This window comes from Drosophila arizonae, chromosome X (genome assembly GCF_054131065.1).
Source record: "Drosophila arizonae isolate 15081-1271.41 chromosome X, UAZ_ARI_1.0, whole genome shotgun sequence".
Classification (NCBI taxonomy): Eukaryota; Metazoa; Arthropoda; class Insecta; order Diptera; family Drosophilidae; genus Drosophila; species Drosophila arizonae.
The window spans coordinates 18,584,172-18,611,847 of NC_142927.1; the positions used below are offsets into that span (position 1 = coordinate 18,584,172).

General features: G+C 41.5%; 1 protein-coding gene across 11 annotated transcripts in view; it reads right to left on the reverse strand.

The window, feature by feature from the left end:
• The window catches only part of LOC108620087 (uncharacterized), a 241,107-nt gene that overhangs the window by 141,902 nt on the left and 71,529 nt on the right, over positions 1-27,676 (reverse strand). For 3 of the 11 annotated variants that reach the window (XM_089474700.1, XM_018016957.2, XM_089474702.1), the window contains one exon: positions 26,295-26,413. The exons of 3 other annotated variants lie outside the window; for them this stretch is intronic. The gene's annotated coding sequence lies outside the window, so the exon portion shown is untranslated. 5 more of the 11 variants (XM_089474703.1, XM_089474706.1, XM_089474707.1 and 2 more) reach the window with 3 other exon arrangements.

Consider the following 27,676-nt stretch of genomic DNA (forward strand, 5'->3'; position numbering starts at 1 on the left):
TTGTTCGCGGACTGCTTAAATTGTTGGCCAAGGAAATATTTATTTATGAGTAAACTTGTGTGTGATGCCGCCCACCCACGAAAGGAGACCAGCTACAGGCATGTGTGGGCGGGGGCGGAGGCGGGGGCGGTGGCGTGGCGACGTTAATGTTTTTATTAGCGCGCCTGCAAAGTTGAAACTGAAACCGAAAACCGAAAGCTGAAAACCGAAAACTGAAAACTGAAAACTGAAAACTCAAGTCGCAGTCAAAGTCGTGAAAGAAGCGAACTTTATGCGCTATTTTATCGAAGTTTGTTGCCCCCCACCCCTGCACAATGATGATGACTGTTTCGCCAATAATGATAAAGCTTGAATTGGGCCATGTGTGTGTGTGTGTGTGTGTGTGTGAATGGGGCGTGGCCAGAGCTGAAGCAGTTTCGCCTGATTGCCTCGTTCCCTCTGATATTGACTTTAAAAAATATATACTTATATATGTATATTCTCTTTCGCATCTCCAGCGCTCTCTCCCTCTCCCTCTTCCTCTCTCTCTCTCTGGCATTCTGTGTGTGCTTTTTTAATGCGCTGCCTGTAGGCTGGCAGGGGGGCGTGACCGGGGCAGAAGCAGCTGCTCCACAAACCGTTTTGAGCTACCCGAAATGGGCAATCAAGCGAAATGTGCCAAGCGGTTTGGGGCAATATCTGTCGCTGGCTCTGCTCCTGCTGCTGCTCCTCTGCTTTAGTATTGGCGGCGTCGACTGTTAAAAGCCTGGTGCCTGGTGCCTAGTGGCTGGTGCCTGGTGCCTGGATACCGCTGAGAGGCGACACAAATCAATGGCAAAGAACTCCGGCAATGAGCATTGAAAATGACATCGACAACGACGACAGCGACGGCGACGACGGCGACGAGGACGACGCACGTCAGATTTAAGCAGTCACTCAACCGCTGAGCGGGCATGTGGCATGTGTGGCATAGACAGAAAGAGAGAGAGAGGGAGAGAGAGAGAGACAACGAGAGAGAGTCACTCATATGAATTCTAGTCGGGCTAACGCCAGCTTTCCACACTCTCTAAGCCGACAGACCACTTGAGCCAAGCTGAAGGGGCACTCAGCCACGACAGAAGGCATGCAGCAACTACATACGAAAAAAAATAAAAATAAAAAAAAAATATATATATATATATATACATATATGTTCAGCAAAGAGCGCTGCCACAGACAGCCTGACAGAGACAGCGATAGAGTGAGAGAGAGAGAGAGAGAGAGATGGCGAGCGGGTCGACGCGACTCCAATAGCAAAATCGCTCAACAAAAACGTCTGGCACTAGAGAGAAATGCTTTAACTGCCAAAACGCTGATCGAAACCAAAGCCCAAATGCCATGATGAAATTTTTAAAACTACTGCCATTTGCCAGTCACACACACACACATACACGCACACACGCACACAATGGCAGCCTCCAGCTGGTAGTTGGCCGCCAAGTTAGCTCAGCTCAGTGTGTCTGTGCTTCCTATTTTTTTCTTTTTTTCTTTTTTAATTTCAATAAATTTTAAAATGTTTTTATGCCTCACAGGGTATGCGGTTGTGTGTGTGTGTGTGTGTGTAAGGGTGTGGTAAGTGTGTGCTTGCCCTGCACTTTAGCATTCAAGTTGAGCGTTGGGTCAGCTGCGCCGGCCAAATGGACCTAACTATGGCTAAAATAAACAAGTTGGTGTGGTGCTCTATGCAGGCAATGCTCGACTAGAATATACCCCATAATATGGTAGATGTGAATGTGAGATTGAGGCTGGAAGACTTGGAGCAGAATAAGGCACTAAGACCACTTAAGTTTGCAGAGAAGGCAGTGTATTAAAAATTAAAATTTCAATAAACAGATTTTTCTTTTTAATTAATTTATTTTTATATTAAAAATATTTTTATTATTTTTATTTATTTTTTATTAATTTTCCTGTGCATTCGAAAATGAGAATACTGCTTAACATAATTAAAAGTGTATATATTAATATATATTTAATTCTTTTTTTATATTATATATATTAATTTATTATATCATATATATTAATTTATTAGTAAGAACTACATTACAGTTCATTCCGGAATTCAACAAGATCTGACCCGCTTTATTGACATGCTCATTACTCTCCTGCTTGGTGCGAGTAAAAACTTAATAAAAGTTTCCTTTGATATCTAAATTTTAATAACTCTTTGTTTTTTGTCAGTTTTGTACTAATTTGTTAGTTGTGTCAGCTAAAGGTATGCAATTCCAATCTCTGAGTATATATACGCTAAGCGGGCTTCACTCAGGATCATCAGATCTTATAGCTAATCACGCTTAAGCTTCATGAGACAGAACAATTAAATCCGCTAATTCTCAAATTACAATAAGTAAAGCCGTTTTCATTGGCTAAATGTTCAGCTGGTGAATGCTGCTGTCGTCTGTTACATAGCTCTACACAAAACCAATATACCCCATTTGCCAGTTGACACTGTTGGCAAAAGGATTAAGCGCTTTTGTGCCAATGAAAATGAAACTTCAGCAGAATGCCCTAATGCACTGCCCTGCGCCTTGGCTTGAATATAGCTGTGGCTATTAGAGCTGTTGCATAATATCGATTGATACCAATAGATTGATGAAACTCGTGCGATGGATGCACTGGTTGGTAATTTCACTGATTTATCCTTATGGAATCTGAATATATTTATGTAGAAATTTCTAATCGATTATGAGAAATAAGCTAGGGAAATAATTGTGCGTTAAATCATTAGAGGGCACATCAATAGTATCGATGTTTGAAGTCAACGACGGGATCAACTATCGTTGATGGTTCGAGATATTTTTAAATATTTTTCCTAAATATTTCAACTATAAATTTTCATTCTCTGTCTAATTTAATATTTGATATGCTCGATATATTTATTTTAATCTTCTATAGAATAAAATATATGAATTACTGAATTAATAAGTCTAATCCATCTATAATTTCCCATCGATTTCCCTATTCAATTCAATTCACAGCTAATCGCTGTTTCATTTCATCCTTTCAGATGAAATGCAGTCAATTAGGCAAACTGAGATTGTTTCAGCTTAAGCGCTCAGCCATTGCCTGGCAGGAGTCTGCCACCTACGGAAGGAAAGGAGAGGAGGTAGCCCCCCTGGGAAACTTCCAAATTGTTCTGGTAAGTTATTACAAATGCAACGAAAACTTAACTAAAAAGTTTATTGTTTGGCATTTGCATAAAACGCAAAGCTACATCAAGTGCCAACAGCCGCATGCAGGATGTGGCATGCGGCATGCGGCATGCGGTATGCATAAACAGTCAGACAGTCAGTTAGAGTGAGGCTGACAGTCAGTTTGTCTGTCTGTCTGTCCGTCTGTCAATGAGCTAGTCATTGAGTCAGTCATTTGATTGTCGGGGTTGTTGATCTATTGACAGTCGCGTTGGTTTTGGTCATGCCAATGTCTATATCGAATGCATAGCACATGCTTTACATGTAGCCACACACAATACCACACACACGCACACGCACACGCACACACACACACACACACACAGTTACGCAGCCATCAATCGGTCAGGCACAACACAATCAGTGTCTGAAAATCAATGCGCAGGCAACAACAGCAAAAAAAAATACAAAATATATATGTATGTATGTGTGCATGTGTGTGTGCGTGTATGCATGGGTTGAGGCAAGTTTGACGTTTACTGGTTGCTGGCTGCCTCGCCTGTGTGCCACGCCCACTCGGTGTGGCAAGCACGTCAACGATGGCGGGCAAAAAGTCAAATGGATTGAATACATATTGAGTTTATGATGTTGTCGCTCGCAATTTTCGTTGGCTTTAAGCGGTTTGCGCGTTCGCCTGTCGCTTTGTGCTGGTTGCGTATACGCAACGTTGCCGCCGCTACCCCAGCACGCTGGCACGCATTGTGTGTGCGTGTGTGTGTGTGTATTGTCGATTATATGCTTCACAGAGCTGCCAACATACGCAGCTCGCACGCTTCAACGCAGCGGCCGCTTTTTGTTTGCCGCGTGCCTACTCCTGCTGCCTCCTGCTCCTGCTCCTCCTCCTGCTGCTGCTGCTGTTGTTGTTGTTATGCGCATGTGTTTATGGACTGAGGCAGTAAATTGAATTTTGCCCACAACAACGACATTAGGCATATCGCAGACGCTACGGCTTTAGCCATGCGGGGTTACACCCATTGGCCGGGGCTTCACATTGAAGCTCTGCGTATGTGGTTTGGGTCGCTCTGGGGATTTGGCAGCCAAACTTCACACGTATTTTTCGTTTTCCCTCCATTTTTTTCGCCCTCACAATTTTTTTTTTTTTTTTTTTTTTTTTTGTGATCGACAAATTTCAGTTTTCATGCTTGGCATTTTTGGCCACTGGTTGTTTGTTGCGTGCCGGCAGAGCAGAGCCGCACGTATTTTCAACATTTTCATTATTGGATATTGGAGCCGGAGTGTGGGCTATGGGCAGGCTTAAGGGTTTGCTCACAATGCCGCAGATCAGGCTGCAGTATTATGCGACTCCTTTGCACCAAGTCCTTAATGCTTGGCTGTATTTCATGCTCTAGCGAGCGCTCGAACAAAAAAAACTTGTTGAGCTGTTTGTTGATAAGGGTTGCCCCTATTGATATCGCTTTACCATTTTCGCCCTACAGCCGCTTAGATCGCTTTTTCTAGCCTTTTGCTGAAATCTGATTCATTTGGCAATGCTGAATATCCTTTGCCGTTGCACTGTTATCCTTGCCTTTGTCTTTCATATTCCAGCCTGCATCCGCTCCAGACCTTGGCCAATTGAGCTTGTGTTATTAGTCTCTCTCTCTCTCTCTCTGTCTCTCTCTCTCTCTCTCTCTCTCTCTCTCTCTCTCTGCTAGTTGATTCGTTTGTGTTGTTGCCACATTTGTCACACAATCTGGCAACTTTGGCCAAGTACTTTGCGCTTTTCACTTTTCAACAGCTTTGGTTAATGGAGCCGACGCCCCCTGCAGCCGGCGCACTTTCTCCTCCAGGAACGGCGTCTACGACGCTTAGGTAATTCGAGCCAAACTTTATGCAAAACTTGCAAATTTACGCCACAATTTGTGCAAAGTTTTTGAGCAATTCCCGTTGCCCGCTACGGCCGTACTTCGGCTCGACTTACTCCTGCTAACCGGAACACTCGCTGTATTTATTGCCCAGAGATCATAGTTAAAGAGCTTCAAATCGAGGCGATTCGTGTTTGCGGCGGAAAAGTCTGTTATTCAATTCAAATGAAATCAACTCAAGTCCATTCGAATTGTGAACAAATGGACGAGCAATACAATTATCCCAAGGTGTGCTGCTAAATAGGTCAACATAAGTTTTAGTAATATTTAATATAATAATATATGCTGTATGTATACATAATACATAATTGAATAATACATGAATTAATTAATTGGAGATTCTCTCGACAATATCTGAAGACGAAGACATAGTAGCAACTCAGAGATCTGAATGATACTTGGGCTATTGCGGGGATCAGGAATGCATTACATACATCCAGAAGCATCGAAACTATTTATGATGCACTTATAGCCTCACCTCTCTCTCTCTCCCTCTTCCTAATACATGCTATGCTCTCTATAATCCTTAAATTGGGCGTCTGTCCACACATTGACGGAACGGCGCTCAAAACTATCAATCAATACCATGTACTACATATATGTATATGTCATAATGTAACACCAGGGATCTCAGTGCCTTGAACCTCTCAAGGATCAAGAATTACTATTGAACACATCTCTTCCCATCTCTCCTATCCCAATACACACTAGACTCTCTATAATACCATAATAGTCAAAGCTATGTATACATACATATATAAGGCGATCAACGTCATATACTATATCAATATATCATAAAGTCAGCTCACGGATCTGAATAACTTGGTATCTCTTTTCATCTATTCCCATCTCTCCCGTACTACATTAATAATCTTTATAATACTATATACTCAATGCTATAGATAAGGCAATTAAAATATGATTTTAATACCATATCAATACATCATAAAGTCACTGCAAGGATTTGCATGACTTGGTCTTCTCAAGGATTAAGTATGAGTATCGAACCCATCTACTCCCATCTCTCCCATCCCAATGCATACTAGACTCTCTATGATACTTAAATTTGACATCTATCCACCCAGACATAACCACGCTCAAAACCATAGATATACGGCAATTAACATCATATACTATATCAATATATCATAGATTCAGATCAAGGATCAGCATGACTTGATCTTCTCAAGGATTAAGTATGAGTATCGAACCCATCTATTCCCGTCTCTTCCAACTCTCCCAGCGCAATACATGTTGTACCCATCCATAATCCTTAAATTTGCCATCTATCCACACACACACACACACACACACATACACACACACATACACACACAGAGAGAGGACATCAACGCACTCGACACTTGCTGAATCGCATTTAAATTGTTCATTTTGCATGCGTAACGCGTTCGAAGTGTTCGCAATGCGACGTCAAACGCGTTTCGGTTTTTGGTTTTTTGTTTCAGTCACACACACGTCACTTTTGTATGTATGTGTGCCCTTGACTGACTAACTGCCTGACTAACTGTCTGTCTGTCTGTCCGTCCGTTCGTCTGTCTGTGGCGTCGCCCGTTGAATTACGCGCTTTAAAAACAATTTTGTCGATTTTTTAATATTTTATTGCGCATATCAAATTCGCATTCAAGCGGAAATCCCTAAGCACAGACAAAACGCCGCTCACACATATGCACACCCACACGCACACACACGCACACACACACACACACACACATGCCGGGATAGATAGATGGATGCACGTGCTGCTGCCAGTCGCTTGTTGGTTCCGGGATTTTAGTTCATGTCGCTTGCGATGTTTATGAATACATTTCACAGCTGCCACGCTGCCATGTACGGAATGTGGATGGCACCTTGAGACGATGGCACCGCCCCACCCACTCGCCGCCGCCCACTGCCATTTGGCCCCGGGGTGCACCCAGAAATCAGCACGCAAAGTTATATTTTATTGATTCTAAACTGACTGTGATATATGTTTGCTCTACCACTGCCCCCCTCCCCACTGTTGCCCCGCCCACGACCCTGCCGCAGCTTTGCTTTGCATTGCAGCGCAAAGCTCTCGGCTCCTGCTTCAGCTCCTGCTCCAGCTCCTGGGCCTCGCTGCGCTTCACTGGCCTGAATACCACCATGATGCTGATGTTTAAGTGCGCACGTGACGCTGCCGGAGCAGTGCTGCGATATGTGAAGAGGCCACTGCAAAGCCAACAGCAACAGCAACAACAACAACAACAACAAATGAGCCCCATCGTATAAACAGTCAGCCAAACGGAGCAATAGAAAAACTGAGGGCGCGTGGTCGCTCGATGATTGAAGCCGCCGGCACAGCTCACAGAAGCTCTGTCGAAGTGAAGCAATCAGTTCCTCGTTGTTCGATTCTCATTTTATTTTTGTTTTTTTTTTTTTTTTTTTTTTTTTGTCTTTTCAATTCGAGTAAACAGCGCATATTTCGCCACTGTCTGTTTCGCTTCTTAGGGATGGGGGGCGTGCCTCATTTGCCTCACATGAGCGCGCAACGGGAGCATTGGGCAGGTCAGGCAGATATAGAAATTTCAATAACAATTGATTTCGGCTCTATATTGTTTATAGATTAGAATAATTAGTTAAGTGTTAATTGTCCTATTTTGACAACAGTTTAATTTCACAGTTTCTAGTTGTATGCTAGGATCAATCATGAGTAATTTTTCCCTTTTGAGGCTAACCTACTGCTTGAGTTTCTTAGATTGAGACAAACTTATATCATTGTGGAACAGAAATAAATTTGTATACATATAAAAATAATGGGCTTCATTGATTAGGAAATTGTGTAACATTCCTGTTCAAATAAAATACGATCTACAAAATATTAACTGAGTAAGAGATAATATACGGCAGCAATTTGATCTATGTATATCTATATACAGTCCAGTCTCGTTAAATTGTACTTTTATCAAAAATCTATATGAATGGAAACAATGCTATCCCCCATCCCCCTATCCCCGAAAATCGAAAAAATCATTTTCATGCGAGACAAGCTAGGATATAACCCTCATACATTAAATGCGAAAGTTCTGACTAATACCTCATTGTACCTCATTGTGCTCATAAAAAATGATAATAATTACAAGCAGCACCATAAATTAGATGAAAAAATTCAGAAATTTGCAGACGTTGCTCTGATGTTAGTCTATCCACATTAAAAGCCAAACAAAGCAAAAAGCAATAATAAGCTGTTAAATAGATTGCTAAATGAAGCTGCAATACTAACTCAAAATCAACCAAGCCCTAAAACAAAACAAAAGCACCATTTACTTCCATTTAATAGCGTCGATTTCTATTCGCTATTCTCTGGGAGTAAAATACAACCAAATGCCTCTGGCTTACATTTCCAAATGTTAAAGCTCTGTTATCTCCCTGTACTCGTTTTGCCGGAACTAGTTCTCTATGCCTCTCCCTCTCTCACTGATACACTCTCTCTATTCACTCTCTTTCTCTCTCTCTCTCTCTCTCTCTCTCTCTCTCTCTCTCTCTCTCTCTCTCTCTCTCTCTCTCTTAGCAATTGACAATATTAAAATGAAACCCAAAGCGAAGACTTGTACTTCGTGTAGGGTTCTGTTCCTGGAATGAAGAATCCCTCGATAGTCGACGATAATTCAAAAATAATTATATTTAATATTTATTTATTTTCATGAATGAAGATTTTTGTATGCTGCCCTTTACATTTATGTATATGTTATTATTATTATGTTCTATGTATCTATTTATAGTATACTTATTTATTTCATATAAATATGTCTCATCTAATATTTATATATTTGTCATTATTATATTCATATGATTATGTGGTATGTGCTATTTCCATTTATATTATTGTATATTTATTTATATTATATAATTATGTATTATTTGTTAGGCACAGACATTGCATAGCTGTTGTATTGTTATATCCTTATATAATTTATAATTATCTACATAATACAAGCTTATATCATATAGACATGGCCTAGCCCGTTATATACTTTATAATTATTTCTTTTATTTTTATTCTATAAACATCCGCCATTCACAGACCAACTGGAGCTCATGGCAAAGTGAATGAAGCTGAATGAGTGAGGCTGAGCTCTAAGCCGGCAGCGCTCACAGCTCTGGCAGCTCTCGTAGATCTGTCTGCTCTGGCGCACAGCGGGACGATTGACAGACAGTTTAATAGTTTTGCTAGTCAATCGATTCGCATATTTCGCGCATCAGCAGCAGCTATAGGAGTGAGCCAGGCTGATGCACCGGCCGCTGTCAGTCAGTCCGTCCGTCAGTCAGTCAGTCAGTCAGTCGGCCATTCAATTCGTCTGTGGCTGGTTCATTTGGCGCTTTGAAATTTGATTGCACATACGATTGGCGGGCTTATGGGGACACGTGGCTGCCTGGGCTCCACACATAATATATGCAAATGTCCTCTATAGAGTATAAATTTTCGTGCATTACGGGCAGCTGCCGCGCAGCCCCTCTGCTCGATGCTGGATGCTCGGTTGGCCAACGTTGCGTATGCGCAATATTTCAGCTCCCTCTGGTTGAAGCATTTTTTTTTTGCGCTGTTTGTTTGTTTTTTTGCTCCCCATCAACTGATGGCCTAAAAGCTTTGTCAACAATGCATTTCAAATAGTTATGCATGGCATTTTCTGGAATTAGTGCAACAGCGCCAATTTCAGTAATTGGAGTTGGATTAAGAATCGAAATTGTGATATTTGGCCAAAACAAATTCAAGTGAACCGATAAGAGCTCAATTTGGGGAAAAGCTTTGATTAAATGTGCCCATTATAAGGAGTGGACAATGTGAGTGGCAGAAATTGAAGCACTCGCTGTCGCACGAGCCAAAGTAGATGGATGACGAACTGTATATGTGTCGAGTGGTCTGTGGAGGAATGAAGAGACTTTCCTTCCTCTCTTCATATCTTCATATCAATATGCCGCAAATAAAGGTAAAAGGATTTCAGAGCTGCATGAGTTAAACTATTGATTTCATTTTGTCTCTCTCTCTCTCTCTCTCTCGAGATTCAGTGAGCTTTTCCTTAAGGAAACTTGACGCTGCTTGCCATGGGCTTCCACTTTTTGTTTAATAACTTTTGTTTTATTGCTCCGATTACAATTAAATCTTCAGCATATTATCTGCCTATTCTATATTATATTTTTCAATTTAGTAAATAAGCAAACTCTTTTGCATATTGCCGAAATTTGAAATCAAACTTCAGTCAGAAGAATTTTATTGAATGATGAGCAAGTACTTAAACTTATATCAATTTGAAATGCATAAAAATGCATAGTAAAAATCGATATCGCAAAAAATATAACTGAAATCAAATACGAAATATTCAAACTTCAAGTCCAAAGGTTTCATTCCCATTAATCGGAAAAGGTTATCGATTATTTGAAAAAAACTTAAGCTGAGTTAGCCATAGGAAAACCAAACTATCTAAAATGTTCATATAGGCCTTAATTGACTCCGCAGATTATGAATATAAATACTCTACCACGCCTCCTACTTGTGCAAAGCCCATTAAACATATTCTGAATCACGTATAGATATATATGTTGAGTATAAATATTAAATTGCCTTCACCTGTTTGTTTTCTTACCTTTGCCCTAATACCATTTGGCTTAAGAAGACTTTTACAATTTCATTAGGATGTCTGGCATTGTCGCCCGAAGAAAAAGAATAACAAAGCAGATAATATGATGTCTTGTACAAGTATGTAATGATGTGTGTATGTATGTGTGCGCCTACACACCTACATGCTTACATACATACATATGTGTGTGTACTTAGTTAAATATAGCTCTCAGTGTCTGTATGTCATCTCTATCGACTCGGCCTATCCCTCTGTGTATGAAAGTCGCTCTGAGGCACCGTTCGTTGATTTCGTCAAGCTGAGCCTGAGATGAGACTCTACCCTGCGACCCGTGAGAAGCGGATATGTTATGCTCAAACGATTGTGTTTTGCAGTTAAAAACTTTGCACAAATGTGAGAGCTTTAATATTGGCTGTATACCATGGGAATGAGCATAGACAAGCTTACGAAGTCACTGTGAGCATCTTCGGCTAATTAAAAGTCTCTTTAAGATTTGATTTTATATAAATTCATTTAATTTTTTATTTATTAGACTGGTTCTGGCAATAGTAGACTATTACTATTATAGTAGACTATATATTATATAAAACTATTTTAGACTCAGATAACAATAAATACTAATAAACCTTAGAGTCTTCATATTATCTGATTATTTCTAAGCCAAAATATGGTTGGGCAGTCTAAAGGAGGAAACAAAATTCCCGTGAATCACTTCTATATAAGATAAAGTTCTTTCGATTGATTCATTATAGACTCGCTTCTGTATTTACCAAGGTTATTTCCCTTATCTAGAGTCTTCATATGACACACTTTCGTATTAGGTAGATCTATTCCCAGTAACCAATTGCGAGTCCCTTGAAGAGTGACTCCTGCATCAAATAGAGATTTTCTAAATTGTCGAGTTGGAGTTTGCTTAAGGCTCGATTCTGTATTAATTTTCCCCATTGCCTACTCTCTCCTCTCTAATAACCGCTTTTGTATTAAATAGAGATTTATTACAATCGAGACGCGCTTTTATGTAGCTTTGCTCATTGTCTAATGGAGAGTCACTTGAAGACTCTACTCTATTATTCTATATATATTTTATGCAATCTGGAGTTTCTTTAGGACTCGCTTCTATATTATATATATTATATTAGCTTACTTTTTTTTTGCTATTGCCGAAACTGGAGTTTACGTAAGACTCGCTTCTTTCTGTATTAATGAGAGCTTTTCCCATTGTCTCTTAAAGACTCTCCGCAGGCTTAACTAGAGATTTGCTCGCTGTCTAATCGGGAATCTCTTTAAAACACCCTTCTGCCTTAACTGAAGCTGTGCGCACTGTCTCATCTAGAGGCTGGTCTAGTCTCCCTTCCATAGATCTGCGTTAAGCGATTTAATACAACTGAATTGTGTCGGAAGCTCTAAGTAAGATATCCATCAAGTCAATGACTGTGAAAGGTCGTTCAACACTTTGGCTTGGCTCGCTTCCGTTCAGCACTATATATACTCATTAAAGTCTACCTCTCTCTCTCTCTCTCTCGCCCTCTCTCTTTCTGTCTCTTTGTCTCTTTTCCTCTCTCTCTCCCTGTGTGCTTAACTGTTTTTGGCAACGACACGCAAAATGTTGAAATCGAGTTATGACAGCAGAACAAGCAAAGTCCTCTTCCCTTCCAGCCCCTCACTCCGATTGTGCAATGCCCCACCCAAGCAGTCATTGTCACTCGTACGCTCTGTTTGCCAACTTGTTCCTGTCTGTCTCTCTCTCTGTGTGTGTGTGTGTGCGTGCATGTGTGTGTGTGTGTGTGTGTGTGGACGCATAAAATCAGATATCAAAAATTGTTTACAAATAATTTAATAGCCACAAAGCGCGCGCGCTCCATCCATTTGAAGGCCCACGGCGTACACACACGCACGAACACACACGCACACGCAATCATAAATCGGCTTTGTTGACCAGCACACACACAAGCACACACACACGCACACATTCATATTGGTGTATCGCTGGCTTATGGCACCAACTGCGGTCAGAGCGAAATCGCCGAAACAACAAAGGACCCGCTGACCACTCTCTCTGCATGTGTGTGTGTGCGTGTGTGTGTGTGTGTGCTAGTTGGTCATAAATAAAATGTTAGTCCCAGGCACAGTTTTGGGGTGGGGGGTGACAGCGGGCGGAGGGGAAGCGGGATGCGGATGCGACTACACGACATTAGGCCGAATTAATGCGCGCAAGGACTTAAGTCGCAAATTTATTTCTATTCAACATACAAGACAAAACGATGAACGGCCCCACAAAACATGTAGAGCCCAACCCCAAGCCGGGTGTGCCTCTGTCTGCGTGTGTATGTGTGTGTGTGTGTCCACATTTTGGCATGACAGTGGAAATCCGGCGATAAATGTTACCAGCAAATGTGCGTGCCTTCGAAATAGTCCGGCCGAGCAGGCCGTACGGAATCAGCAGCCAGAAGTCAGCAGTGCCGGGCAGGGGCTGCCGGAGAGTGGGCGGGCCGAGGCGTATATGGTAACTAGAACAGTTTAGGTGCTGCTGCTGCTGCTGCTGCTGCTGCTGCTGTTAGCTGTTGTCCATCTGGCCTGGCCATTGGCTGCTCTGCGTTAATTTGTGGACAAATTTGTGCGCCGCAACGGAAGTTTCCAAGTGGTTGGCAACGGAGTCGACAGCGCCTTGTTGCCCATTGTCTGGCCTAATCCAATGGATCAGCAATCGATAATGAAGTTGCCGAAAAACACACGCGCCGGCGTCATAAGTTAGCCCCATTCCCAGCAAATCGACTTAGTCGGAAGCTGGCTGGCTGCAGGGCACCAGACGGGATGGTGGTTGGGCGGTTTCGGTGTTTGGGCGTTTCGGTGGTTGGGTGGTTGGGCGGTGCGTGGCGTGTTCAAGTGTGCCGTCGATTTGTTTGCTGCAAATCCAGTTATCGACGAGCTTGGGGCCGATACCGTATGATGATGTTGATGCTGCTGCTCGTTGACGTTAGCCGGGCACAATTTCAATTTATGTTAAGTGCTGGGCGAGGGGGAAACAATGGGGGGGGGGGGGGGGAAGGCGTAGGTATCTATATAGCATACGTTCCACGCTCGACCGGCTCGGCCCGCAGGATGAGCACATTTTGTGCATTGATTCATGCATTTGCTTGCGGATGCGAATGCGGATGCGGATGCGAATTGGCGATTGGAAGCCAGGGCTGCAAATTGACTAATATATTGTATGCCATGCTTAGCCACAAAATGAAATTGGCAATAAGCCTAAGCACTGGCCCAGACAAGAGCTCCACCAGAAGCCCCGCCACAGCGCCGCTAAGCACCTTGCCTAATGCACTGAGCTGACTTACACTGGATCTGCCAGACCGTAAAAAACACATCATAAAATAAGGTAATAGTTGAAGTCGATGTGGCAGGCGGGGTAAGTGTTCAATATTGTTCTCTGCTATGCTCTATGTTCGTATAAAAATAATATAGATATGTATATATGTATGTGTATATACATATGTGCATACTTAGGGCCAAAGCCTAGCTTTGAGTAAATTTAATTAAAATACAAATAAGAAGCAAGAGATAAAGCTTTTTAAATTATCTCCAAATTCATATGAAAACATTTCACTCATAGTTCTCTCAACACCTTAATAAGCATAGCTCATCAATAACTGTTTATCCTCTCTCGAAGCCTGCAAGTGAGCGTGTTTCACTTACACTCTTACGTTTGAGTGGAAGTGCTCACACTCTGAGAAAAGACTCAGCAAACGACCAATTGAGTTCGCTCTCTAAAGAGCTCGCTCGCGATCGGCCTTAAACCGTTATTTTACTTTGCTTCGTTTGGAGACCAACTGGTTGAGTGAAATTAAGCAAAAAGTCTTTAGTGTTTGCATTGGTATGTATGCCAGAGTCTTGTATGCATGTATGTATGCGTACGGGAATTGAGTGGGTGCATGTGTATGTATGAAGACCTCTTGCATTTGATTTTTTAGTTCTTTGCTTACTTAATTCGTCTCATTGAGCGAATGTTAATCGTGTGGGTGTTCGTTCAAAGAGCGCGTCACACGAATACTTCCACTCAAGGCGCTTAACACAAGGCGCTGAAACAAAGACGAAAGGAGCGGAAGTCTTTTGCTCAAAGCGAGAGCGAGAGAGTAAGATTTGTTCGGCTAAATTCGCAAATAAAATGTAGTTGTATTGGTAAGCCATGCTCAAAATTGCCGCAGCTGAAAAATTAAAGTCTGCATTTGAAGAAGCTTGTATTTGAATCGAAAAAGGAAAGGAATAGACGCGAAGAGAAGGGGGCCCCAAATTGTTGGCTGCCTAAAGCGCCGTTGGGGGCTAATCCGGCCTAGAGCAGATACAAAATAACTCGAATTAAGGCGAGTAGTAGAGGATAATATATCCAATATAACCAAAATTAAAATCAAGCAATGATATAAGCCGAATGATATGTGAATACCATCAATAGTATAATTTCTAAAAAAGTAATAATAATATAATATATAATATAATAATAAATATATAATATAATATAAATGCTAAATATGATCTATGATCGATGCAACTATAAATAGCTTTGATAATTAAAGTTAAGCGACAGGAGAAACCATGGGGCAGATGCACTATAGTTGCTGCTCGCTGCTCGCTGATATTAAAGCCATAAAGCTGCTTGGCCCTCGAAAGGCAGCTGAAAATTTGATTAGGCTGGCAGCGTATTTAATTCGACTGGTCCTTGCGAGAGGCAAAATGAATTTGCCAATCTCGCAAATGAAATTTTTTTCCTCGTTTTTTTTTTTTTATTTTTATTTATATTCACTTGGATGCGGGCGGGCGAAGGCTGTTAATGCAATAACAAGGCCAAATGCTAGGCATGAACTGTTGATGTTGCTGATAAAGTTGCCAACGAACAGAGCAGAAGCTGTACGAGTGTGTGTGTGTGTGTGTGTGGGCATGGCTTAACTTTCAATTCATTAGACCACAACAACGACGTGACAACTTTTGCAATGGCCAAACAAAAGCTAAATACAATCAACTGTAAACAAAAGCCGAAGTGACACACGAGCCTCGCCACACAGCTCCGACGCGGGGCGAAGGCGGCGCAGGAGACGCAGCTAGGGGGTGGCTGCGGGGGCAGCTGCGGGGGCCACAGTGCAGCAGCTAAGCAGCAAACGAAACTGAAACTGGAGCTGTAGTTAGAGACGGCGCAAGTTGCATTGGGGCGTGCCACGCCCCAAAATGAAAAGCAAAGACAAATTAGTTGCAAGTTGGCAGCGACGGCGACGGCGACTTCGACTGCGACGGCGACGTCGGCTTCTTTTGCAACTGCAAGTGGAAGCCGACTGCAAAAAGTTTTCTAGGCGCTGCCAAACTTATTCGCTACCTCACCCACCTCTCTCTCTCTCTCTCACTCAGTCCATCTCTCTCTTTCTTTCGCTCGCCTTATCTATTGCATTGTGCGCATTGTTTAAAGTTTGCGCAAATGTGAAATAGAATTGGACAGGCGAGCAAAAGGCGACGCTGCCAACGAGCGCCACTTGGCCGAGGCTAAAGTTTAGCCAGCTAAACCACCTCAACCCACCCCTGTCTGCTCCTCCCTCTGCAGCTCATACTTTGTTTTTTTATCTGTCTCTCTCTCTCTCTCTCGCTCACTCTCGCTCACTCTCTCTGTCTGTTACTCTATAGTTTTATATTGTTATTGTTTGAAAGGCCACTTTGGCAACGCGCGAATTAGCCAAATAATAAATAAGTGCACGACAAAAGGCGGCAAAAGTATTTGAACTACAATGAAATTACTTGAGATGTGACAGCTCCTCTGCTGTTGCTGTTGTTGTTGTTGTTATTGTCGAAGCTATTGTTGTTGGTGTTGCCCTTTTGCCTAATACTTGGCAACTTGGCGATCTTGCCACGACTGTTTGTTGCACATACGGAAAAAACTTTAGTCATACTCGAGTGTATGTGTGTGTGTGTGTGTTTGCTAGCTAATGTTCCCCAGTTGATGATTCTCGAATTTCTGTTCAACTTTTTATGCGCTCCTTGGGGTAGTGCATAGAGTATATAGGTAGACTCATAGACTGGACATCTTGTGCCAAGTATATAGTACAGTAAAATTTGACTGACACGAATCCAACTCAACTTCGGGTCTTTACTTTTAAGGGATCACCAAACTATGGCAAAGCATAATCATTTCTCTCCAATGATCGGCCGAAGTGTTCGAGTTTTGATCGAAGATCCTAGCATGATCGATTTGTTATCCTGCTATCTCTCTATCCCTCTCACTCACTTTCTCTGCCTCACTCTCTGTCTGCTTCTCTCTGCCTCTCTTTGCCTCTGTCTCTGTCTCTTTCTCTCTCTCTCTCTCTGTCTTTCTCTCTCTCTCTATCTCTGTCTTTCTCTCTGTTAGATCTTAGTAGATAGTGAGAGGCTATTGAGTCTAGAGACTAAAAATTTGAAGCAATTGCCTCATTCTAGTCTTATAAAGGGAGAGTATGAGTATTCAGATATTCTCGCTTTTAAACACTCACTAGGGGTTTTATTGCTTGAGAAGACTTGAAATTTCCCATTTAGAAAATCGTTTAGGCAAAACCTCCAAATGAGGCTGATCGAATAGTATTTCTTCTTCTTATAGCTTTGAAACAAATAGAGAAAATGAAAAAAGTAAATAAATCGACTTTTACCAAAGTCTTAGCCTATCATGAAGGTATTTAACAGATCACAAAGGTAGCTCAGGAAACTATCGAATGTCTTAAGAGTATTTGAGCAATCATGGAAACTGATTTTGCAATACCCTAGAATACACTAGAGAGACTTTCTCAAAGTTTTCAAATTCGATTTCCAAAGCAATTTCACACAGGGTATATTATAAACGACTACACCCCATATGAGCAGCCTCACTTGATAACTTTTATTTTGATTCTAGTTGTTAGTCTAACTTCTTTTTACTTTTTCTTTTGGCATTAGCCGTTTTGCGTTGTTTGCTTAGCTGCGCTGTTGTTGGCCAGAAAGTTGGCTTATATTGAACAATGTGGAGGATTTTGGGTTGGCAGTCGGTGGGTCGCTTCGGTGGCTAGGCTTACAAGTTCTTTGGCCCTGGCCGGCTTGAGCTGACCAAATGTGAGCCCTAATTATTTGCTTGGCCTGCAGCTAGGGCTTCATTATGAACTCGCCTGCAGCGAGCGTGACCAAGATAAGAGCCTCAAACTTTGCTCAGCAACAGCAGCAAGAACGGAGGCTATAACAAGTAAACATTTTGGCTAAATGCACTTCACGTAAATGGCTGCAAATGGCGATAGAGATAGCAAGGGAGAGAGAGTGAGGGAGGGAGAGATGGCAACGATGTGACATTAGGAATAACAACAGCAGTCCGAGTCGGACTTCATCTTTAAGTTTCTTGCAATTAAACTTAATGCTTTACTAAAACTTAAATGCAATTCTCAAACTTTTCAATTTGTGGCTGCAAATTGAGTTCGTTTACAAGAAAAGAGATCAAAGACTGCAGACAGAATCAGTTGAAGTAACAGAAGTATAGGTATCATATTTATATATCTAATATAAACTCATATCATTTTATAGAAGTTTTTATTTTTTTGTGGAGGGGCCAATGCCAGGAGTACAAAATATGGAAATAAAATAGAATTGAGAGGGAATAGCGCTTAGTTTTACTATGGATACTATAAGTATGCCATTAGTTAGCTACAGTTGAGACCAGATAATTTGAAATGGCAAGGGGATCAATTTTGTTTCGATTTACACTGAAATTAAAATTATCGATAATTATCGAGAAAGAATTTTTTTCAAAGGGATACATTTGCTTTATTTATCTCGTTTCTCGATTAGACGGGGTACAAATTATCGAGAGACGACTGTATAAGACTTGAGACTTGTCTCATAACGAGAAGCAGAAGAAGTAGAAGAAATGAAATTGAGGTTTTTTTTTTATATTATCAGCTTAGTCTTTCTATGGATAGGAAAATCGAGCTTATCTAAAACTCAACAATACATATGTGTGATTAATGTCAGTATTTTATTGTCAGTATTTAATATATTTAATTGACCTTTTTCGAATATAAATATTAAATCTAACGAATTATATCTGGTGGTTCTATCCATGATCTATAGTCAAAAAATAAAGTTGCCTACTTAATCGATAATTTCTTAACCTACATAACTTTCGATAGGTAACATCGACAGGTAACAGAACAATCGATGTATAAAAATAGATAATGGAATACCCCAATTACGTTTACATATAATTGAGCAGAGCTGATCATCAGCTTTGCTTAAGGGAAATCTTCTTTAACTGTCAGCTCCGTCTGTGGAGCTTTCGCTGCTGCGAGGCTCCCCCAGTTCAGTCGAGGCAGCTAAACCGCTAACGCTTAAGGGCCTTGTGTAGTAGCACAATCTCTGGGTCAATCGCCCCTCGGGCAATCATTTCGCACCGCAAATCTATGCAGTTGTGTCTTTATCTCGCGCTTAGCTCGAGTGCAGCTCAATTGCAAAATATTTCCATGCGTTTGCATGCAGTGGTGCGGTAGTGGTGCGGCAGTGGTGCGGCAGTGGTGCGGCAGTGGTGCGGCAGTGGTGACGGTGTCAACGTTGTTAGATTAGTGTCCCATCAAATTAGGGAGAAGCAGCCAGAAGGGACGAGCTCTATTCAGACGGGACAAACGGTTAAAGCCATTGTTATCCTGTCATTCACGGTGACCGCACACACACACACACACGCACGCGCGCGAATACAGCGACACAGTGCGTCTGTGTGCGTGTGAGGCAAATGCTTTAAATAGCTCTCGAGGGCAGGCGGCGCTAGACGGCGCTAGACGCGAGGCCGAATAAAAACTAAAAGCGGATACACACAATGTTCTTAATGAATGTTTCATGAACATCCTGCGAGCCACGCTGAGCTTCACACCTGCCCCTGCACCTGCACGTGCACGTGCACGTGCACCTGCCCTGGCCCAGTTAGCTGCGGATGCGTTTAAATGCGCCACTTGGCAGCTGAAAGGTGCGCTGCGAGACACTCAGAGAGACAGAGAGACGGACAGACAGAGAGAGGGAGAGAGAGAGACAGACGGAGAGGGCAAGTGGTGAGTGAGTCACCTAAGTGCAGCACTAACTTCATTTGTGCACGCAAAGCCGCAGCTGGCGGCGCGGCAAGCGTGGCGTATGCGTAATGCAAGCTCTAAAGGCTGCGTCAAAACAACTCACAAGGCTGTGCAAAGCGAAACTCATCCAAGCTAGCGACCCACCCAAACCACTCGAACCACCACCGACCCACTCGAGCCACACCACACAATTTGTATGCACTGCATGGAGCACACGATGTTCAGCTCGGCGACTGTTTCTCTCTCTGTTTACCTACCTCTTTCTCTCTTTGCTTCCCTTTATCTTTCTCTCTCTCTCTCTCTCTCTTTTTCTCGTCTTGTTAAACGGAAGTTGAGTGCTTTGGTAATATGTGGCAAATTGTAAAAATTTCGTTGTTATTATTATCATAGATCAATTACAATAATAGATCGAGCAATGAATGAATGAATGATGAATTACTGAATGAATGAATTATCCCCGCTTAAGTATGGTATAGTAGGTGTAGTATTTACAATTTGTTTTATTAAATATTTATCTGTGAGACATCAGAGTAAAGAAATAAAATCAAATCAATCAGAATTAAAAAAAAAAAAAAAACAATAATAATAAGTTTTAATAAATTCCATTAATTTTCCCTCTCTCTCTTTTGTTCTGCCCCTATACATATATATGTCTATCGCTCCCAATTCGTATCTCTCTCTCTCTCTATCTATATTAGCCTCTCTATATCACTGTCTCTTTTCTCTCTCTCTCCCTCTCTCTCTCTCTCTCTCGATTCTCATCTATCAATCAATCTTCCTTTCTGTCTCTCTCTCTAATCAATCCATCCTCTCTCCCTCTATCTTTATCTCTCTATCTTTCCAAATTTATTTATCAATCTCTCCTACCTCGTCTATCCCTCTCTCTCTCTCTCTCTATCCCTCTCTCTCTGTATACATCTCTCTCCCCCCTTACGCTTACTCTAGCGCTTTCTCTCTCCCTCTCGCCCTCACATCCGCTCCCTCACACCCTATTTCCTTTACCTTTTGCTTCATTCAGATTTCCCATTTCCACGTGCAAAACCATATCATTTCTATTTTCAATTTATAGTTCTATTATTTCTCGCATTTCCTTTAAGTTCTACTACTATTTTTTCGCATCTTATTTTGCTTATGCCGAATGCTGGCTGCTTGTTCTAGAAATTAAGCTTTGAAAAATGGCTTGCTTGTTCACTCCCTCTCTCTGTCCCTCCATTTGTCACTCTCTCTCTCTCTCTCACACACACACACTCACACAGACAGATACATTGGCCATACATAAGTATTTAGAAAATTACTTTCATTCGTGCTTCGTTTGGCTCGTTACTGGGAATGCCCCGGCAACTGGTTGGGGTTTCCCCCCTTTCGCCTCGTCCTGCTTTGCCCCCGAGCAGCAATTCTGCTGCGTAGTTTTTGTGGCATTACAAAAGCATTTTCATTTGTATTTAGCTGTCGCTCTCTCTATCTCTTTCTCTCTCCTACTCACTCACTCACTCACTCTCTCTCTCTCGCTCTCTCACTGTGTCTGTCTGTCTGCACACTCTATGGCTTTTTGGACTAGCCCATTATCAACGTTCCCTTTGCAAGAACTCTTTCCTTTCTCTCTCTCTCTCCTGCTCTCTCTGTCTCTTTTTTTTTTGACGCCATTCCTGGCTGCCTTGTGCTCCTGTGGTTGTTGTGCGTTGCCGTTGCTATTGTCGTTGTTGCATTTGTAAACTACAAAAATGAAATTAAGTTCACACTTTGTCATGTGGGGACATTTACGGTTTTTAATTGTTTTGAGCTGAGGAGCTCTGGCAACGAGAGCAGCGAGAGGGGAATGAGGGGCAAGGGGGGGCAGGCACCAAGCGGCGTTGAATGCGAAGCGCTCCGACTAGAATGGAGTCCACATAAGTTGAGGAATGTTGCGCACTTTTTGGGAACAAGGCAGACTCTTGGCTCGGCTCTGCTCTGCTTTCCTTCCCGACCCGCCTGCCGCCACTCTCCTCCTGCCACGCACACCATGCCCAAAAAAGCTGAAGCTGAAGCTGATGCCTTCTGCCCCTTTCACCCCCTTCGCTGGCGTCCTGTTTTGCCTTTCATCTTGGAAATTGAGTAATGAATGCTTTCATGTCTTCATCGTCATCATCAACGCTGAGTTTGTTATAAATTTCACTTGTGTACATTTATAATTTCGTTAAATATTTGTTGTGCCTGCATGTGCGTATGTATGTATATGTATATATGTGTGTGTATCTGTGTGTGTGCACGAATGCTCGTTTGCTTTTCTAATTAGAAAGTATTTTCTGCACATTGTCTAAATGAAGGACCCTGTCAAGGACCCCTTGAATGCCACTTCGGATTGCTCGGCCCCACTTGAATTATGCAATTCAAGTGCAGAAGCTGCATGCCATAAATGTTTTTGCGGTTAATTAACTGCATTCATTACAAGCTGCTGCCAAGCATGCCAACTTTAAGCTCGGGGATGAAATAAAAATAAGAGATAGAATATAACAGATAAAAATTGCCCCCCCGAAACAGTCAATGGAAACAGCAATGCCCACCGAAGTTATTCATTTTTGAGATAGATGGATGAAATGTCGTCCTACTCAGTCGATAGCAGAAGCAACGATAGATCGACAGTCGACTACGATAGCATCGATTCTGGAATCCGGATATGCATGAAATGTATATGTATAGTATCGATAGTATCGATTAACAGCTATCGATTGCAGTTATACTACATCATGTGCTGTTCCATCTCATTTTACTTATAGACATATCAATGGAGTGGGGGTGGGTGTCTCCATTTGCCACTTACGATGTTTTGATAGCATAACCCTGAAACTATCGATATCAGGTTTATTTTTTAAGCTTCTACCAAATCTTTTGAGCTTTTTTTGATTCCATTTTTTATTATTATTTTTATATTTTCTTAATTTTCTTAAATTTGGTATATGGCTTGTATCCAATTTTAGTGATACAAAACAGATAGTATATATATCAGCAAAAACTATCGACAGTGGCACAGTGAGGTAAAAATTCGATACCTCGATAGTGCCATCGATAGTTTAATTTCCCCAGCTGTATTTGCAATATTGAAGCTACTGTTAACCCACACTCCATTGTCTCTGGCTCGGCTCCTTATCCGCTGATCACTTAATGTTAATTGCCCCATAATACTCAGCAGTTGATTAAAAGTCGTAATGCGAGTTCCGTTTGAGTTTTAAGCTGATTTTTGGTCCCTCTTTAGCTTTTCTTGTTAGAGGTAAAACTGGATGCTGCGCTGAGCAGCGCATTTAATTCTTGCCGTCATTTATTTTTCTCTTAGCGGGAAATTTTGTAATTTTTTTCGGTTGCCGTTTTCCTGATTCACTTTTGGCGGCTGCTGCTGCTGTTGCTGTTGCTGCTGCTGCTGCTGCTGCTGCTGTTGGGCGGCTCATCGACTTGTAATCGCATTTCGGATGAAGAAACCAATTTCGCAGCAGATTTACATTCGCCTGGGCTTTTTGCTGGCCGCAACGCGATTTCGGCCCCAGCAGCCAGCCATATAGCAGTCGTCGTCCCCGTCGACGTCGTCGTCTGGCCGCTTATCTGACGCCTCTGACATAATATATAGCACAGTTTTTGTTTGGGCTTTTGCCGCAGATGCCGACGCCCAGAAATGAGGTTTGCCCGTCCGCAGCCGCAGCAGTTACCTAATTTTTTCGCCTCTCGCCTGACTTCTTCTTCTTCTGCTGCTGCTGCTGCTCATCCTCATCCTCATCCCCACATCAGCTATCGCGTTGCTTGGCCATGTTTTGGGCTTTGTTCTTGCCAAAGAGCACTGGAACCTGGCACTGACTAAGTGGAAAGTGGAAAGCGCATAGAGATCCGCATCACATGAAAAACTTATTCGCAAATCTAGAAAAGGATTTCTGCCGTGCTGTGGCCACGTGGAGATGCGCAACTTGATCCAATTATCAAGCTGAATAGATCTTAGATTCAAATGACATGGAAACTAATTAGAGATATGAAAAGTGAAATTCAACAAAAGCTGACAGTCGACAATTTGCCCAGGATAAAGGATAAGGATGCCGTTGATATTTGTTTGCGAGCGACATTTGCGATTTCGTGTTGCTTAAAGTCAATTCGAGTAAATTAGAGATGCTCGAGATTTGCATTTTATGGAAGTCCAAATTTGCATATATGTATGTATTTGCTTGTTTGATTTTATTTACTTATTTGTATTTTTTTTAATATTTATTTATTTATTTAATTATAATTTTTTCCGTTGGTTGTAATATGTAATTAATTGATTAGTCAGAGCTGTCCAAGCAAGTGCATCTGCACGTAGTCCAACGACAGTCAATTCCACCTACAAACAAACACATACACATACACACTACGTATGCATATGTATATGTATGCATGTGTGCTCTCACACTACGAGCTGCAGCTTAGCTTCATAGCATGGCAAGCCGTTTCGTGATGTTGCTATACTCTTCTTTCAGTAGGTAAGAAACGGGATCTCTTTCTCTCTCTCTCTCTCTCTCTCTCGATACAAATATCCACTTTCGTACGCTGCAGCTTGTGCATACATATGCATATTTGAGTGAGAAGAGCGTAGGAGAGAGTGAGAGAATAAGAAAAGAAAGCAAAGTAGTCTTTTTATGCACTGCATGGGCATCAACCACTTCGGCTGAACGTACGAAGAGCACTAAAGCTTTTCCCTCATATTTAAGCCGATCAAGCCAAAGTAAAGAAGACGAGTAAATACGAAGCTGAGAGAGAGTAAATGAGCGAATTCGGTGAGTTGAAATCATATATTTGTAGATGTGACATCTGTGTATACATACATGCATGTACATATGTATACGTGTACGAATGAATTTTGATGAGTTGAAAGGATTTGTTGAAGAGGTGACATCTGCATATGTACATACATGGGCACACACATATGCTCATTTATATGTATGTATAATAAGGAGTACAATTAAAGCTCAACTAAGTCAACAAACGAAAAAAATGCAAACAAAATCTTAATAAGTGAAAGCTTTGTTCGAAATTTAATTAACAAGCCGCAAGCCTGAGTGACCATAAGTTCGCATTCATTTTATCTCTAATTTTTAAGTAAAAAATAAATAAATTGAATGAAATAATTAAATCAATATTTTAATTAAATTTAATAAAATATGTACGGTAAATAATTATAATATTCTATAGAGGCATTTAATGCCATAAAGAATGCCGCACACGCACACAGACAAAGCAAACTCAATTAGTATAAGCCAGAAAAACAAAAATACGCAAATATCTTTTGATGAGGAGGCAAAGTGATTTATTCACGTGCTGATAGAATTTCCATAAATATTGAAACTTTTCACCAATAATAGGATTAAGTAGAGCTGTGTAAGTAAATTATGAATGGCAAATAGTAATTTGATTGTGTGCCTAGACCCTTTAATTCATGGCCAGGTATGGCAGCAGCTTCTCAGTTTGGCTATTAATATGACCACAATCGATGTGTGTGCGTGTGTGTGTGTGTGTGTGTGTGTAACTAGCTACATGCAGTCGGCCCATGGTATTTGGTATTTGGAATTTAAGGCCAATTTGTGGCACGGCTCATTTGGCTACGCTGCCGACAAGGATCGCACAACATGGCCTACGCAACAGCTGTTGCTACATGGCTCGACACGGCTTGGCATTTGCACCCATTCCAAATGCCAAATGCCATTCGCCATTCGCCAGCCCCACGCCTTTACGCCCACCCCCCACTCTCAGCATGCGTAAGCATTTGATTTCAAAACATTTAAAACTGTGTTGTTGGGGGCTGCCACACCCCTCTGTCATAAAAACGAAAGCTGAATAAACCGCTTATTGTGCCACAATGTCTACCCCGCTTCGTCGCGCCCCCCTCCTCCACCACCGTGCGACGTCTTGCAATGATTAATTTATTGAAATTTGTGCTTATTGCGATTGCCAAATTTATGCTTTACGTTTTATTTGGACAAGCGATGCCGATAATTTGTCAAAAAGTCGTAAATTATAATATTACATGGAGCATAAGGCGTGGAGGGTCGGGAGGGGCGGACTCTGTCAAGTGGGCGTGCCAAACAATTGTTAAGCATTTGCGGAGCGAAAAGACAAGAAAAGCCTGGCAAAGCTACAAAAATGCCTCACAAGTTGTAAGTTGCATGTGGCATGCAGCATGTTGCATGTTGCTTAGCACACACACACACACACAGGCATATGCTTATTTCACATAATTGAAACAATGCGCTTTAATGCTGAATTATTAAAGTCTCAAAGCCAAATGTAAATTAAAGTTCACTCGAGCGAGAGAGAGGGAGAGAGAGAGAGAGAGAGAGAGGGAGAGAGAGAGAGAGAGAGAGAGAGGGAGACACTTTTACCTGAATGTAAGCGTGCGTAATCAGTTTTTACTTCCTGCAATTGAATTGGCGCCCGAGCGCCCAGCCGCCCACTTGCAGCTGGAGTCCAGCTCTGATTTCCATTGGCGCTCGCTGCATTTCTTTTGCAATGTTTTTTTAATGTTTAATGCAAGGCTTAATTTATACTCACTAATGGATTTCAGAGCGCAATGCGCTGCATTCAATATTATCAATTACGAGACGCCGTCAATAACTCAGCTGCAGTTGCCACTGAATGTTGCACGGCGAGTGTTGCGCGTGGCACGTTGACTGTAAAAATGAAATAAAATAAAATTAATTATGAGACGCACACACACACACACACACACATACAAAAGAAAAGCAGCAAACACATTTGAGCTGAGCTCTTCAAACGTAAAGTTGGCAATTGTTTCCCATTTAGCAAAATGTCTCCGGCACTTTTATTGATTCAATTTAATTAGGCTGCTCCTGCTGCTCCTGCTGCTCCTGCTGGTGCTGCTACTCCTGCTGCTGTGGGCCAGGCCAAAACGTCAGCCACTCAAATGGCTTGTCATAAATTTAGGCAGCTAAACGCAGTTCATTTTTCATTGGCAAATCGAACAACATGAAATTCAACTAATTTGCACACTTTTGCCGCCAAGCCAAATGCAGCGAGCCCCAAATGAAAAACGTGCCCAAAAAAAAAAGAAGAAGAAAAACAAAATACGATGGAGCAAAAACTGACTGAAAGCGAGCTGCCAATAAAATAAATGAGCGCCATTAGCTTGCTCACAATGATGAACACTCGAAAGTGTGGCCAGGCAGAGCTTCACACACACACACACACAGGCGTGCTTGTGTGTGGGCAGAAGTATTGCGCGCTATTAACAAACTTGCTGTCGGCCATCCAGTATTAGCCCCAAGCAGCGCAACTAGCTTTAACAGCAGTTAGAACTTAATCTCAGATCTTGAAGTCAGCATTTTCTATGGCCGTACAAACTGAGGAATGATGTTATTCCCTTTAGTTCAACATACTCTGAGTATTTGCCCATTTAACTGTTACACTAGTTAAAGACTCAAACTAAGCTTCATCAATAGGTTGCTCCTCAGAGCAGTAAAACTAAAGTCTCAGCTTGGTTTCTACTAGAACCGGAAAAACTATCGACAGTAACTCCATTCGCTCATTTCCTGCATAAGTTACGACCAACGATACTATCATAAATGCCTAGCTGATCATTGTCTCTATTATAATATATATAAATTATAGCAATACTTAAACAATATTCATCACATTTAAAAAGAGTTTGGAAAATTGTGAATAGAATAATAAGTGAGAAGAAGAATAATACTAAGAATAAGAGAGGAGTATGGGAGGAGGGGCACAAGGGCCAAAAGAGGGTAAAGAAGAAGAAGTAAGAAGAGGATTATTAGTATGATTATTATTAGTAGTAGTAATTTGTTAAATCTTTTAACAATTTTTCAAAAAAATTTTTTTTATTTATTTTTTTTTTATTTTTTATTTATTTAATTTTTTTTATTTTGTATATTTAATACAAAATTATGTAATAAATA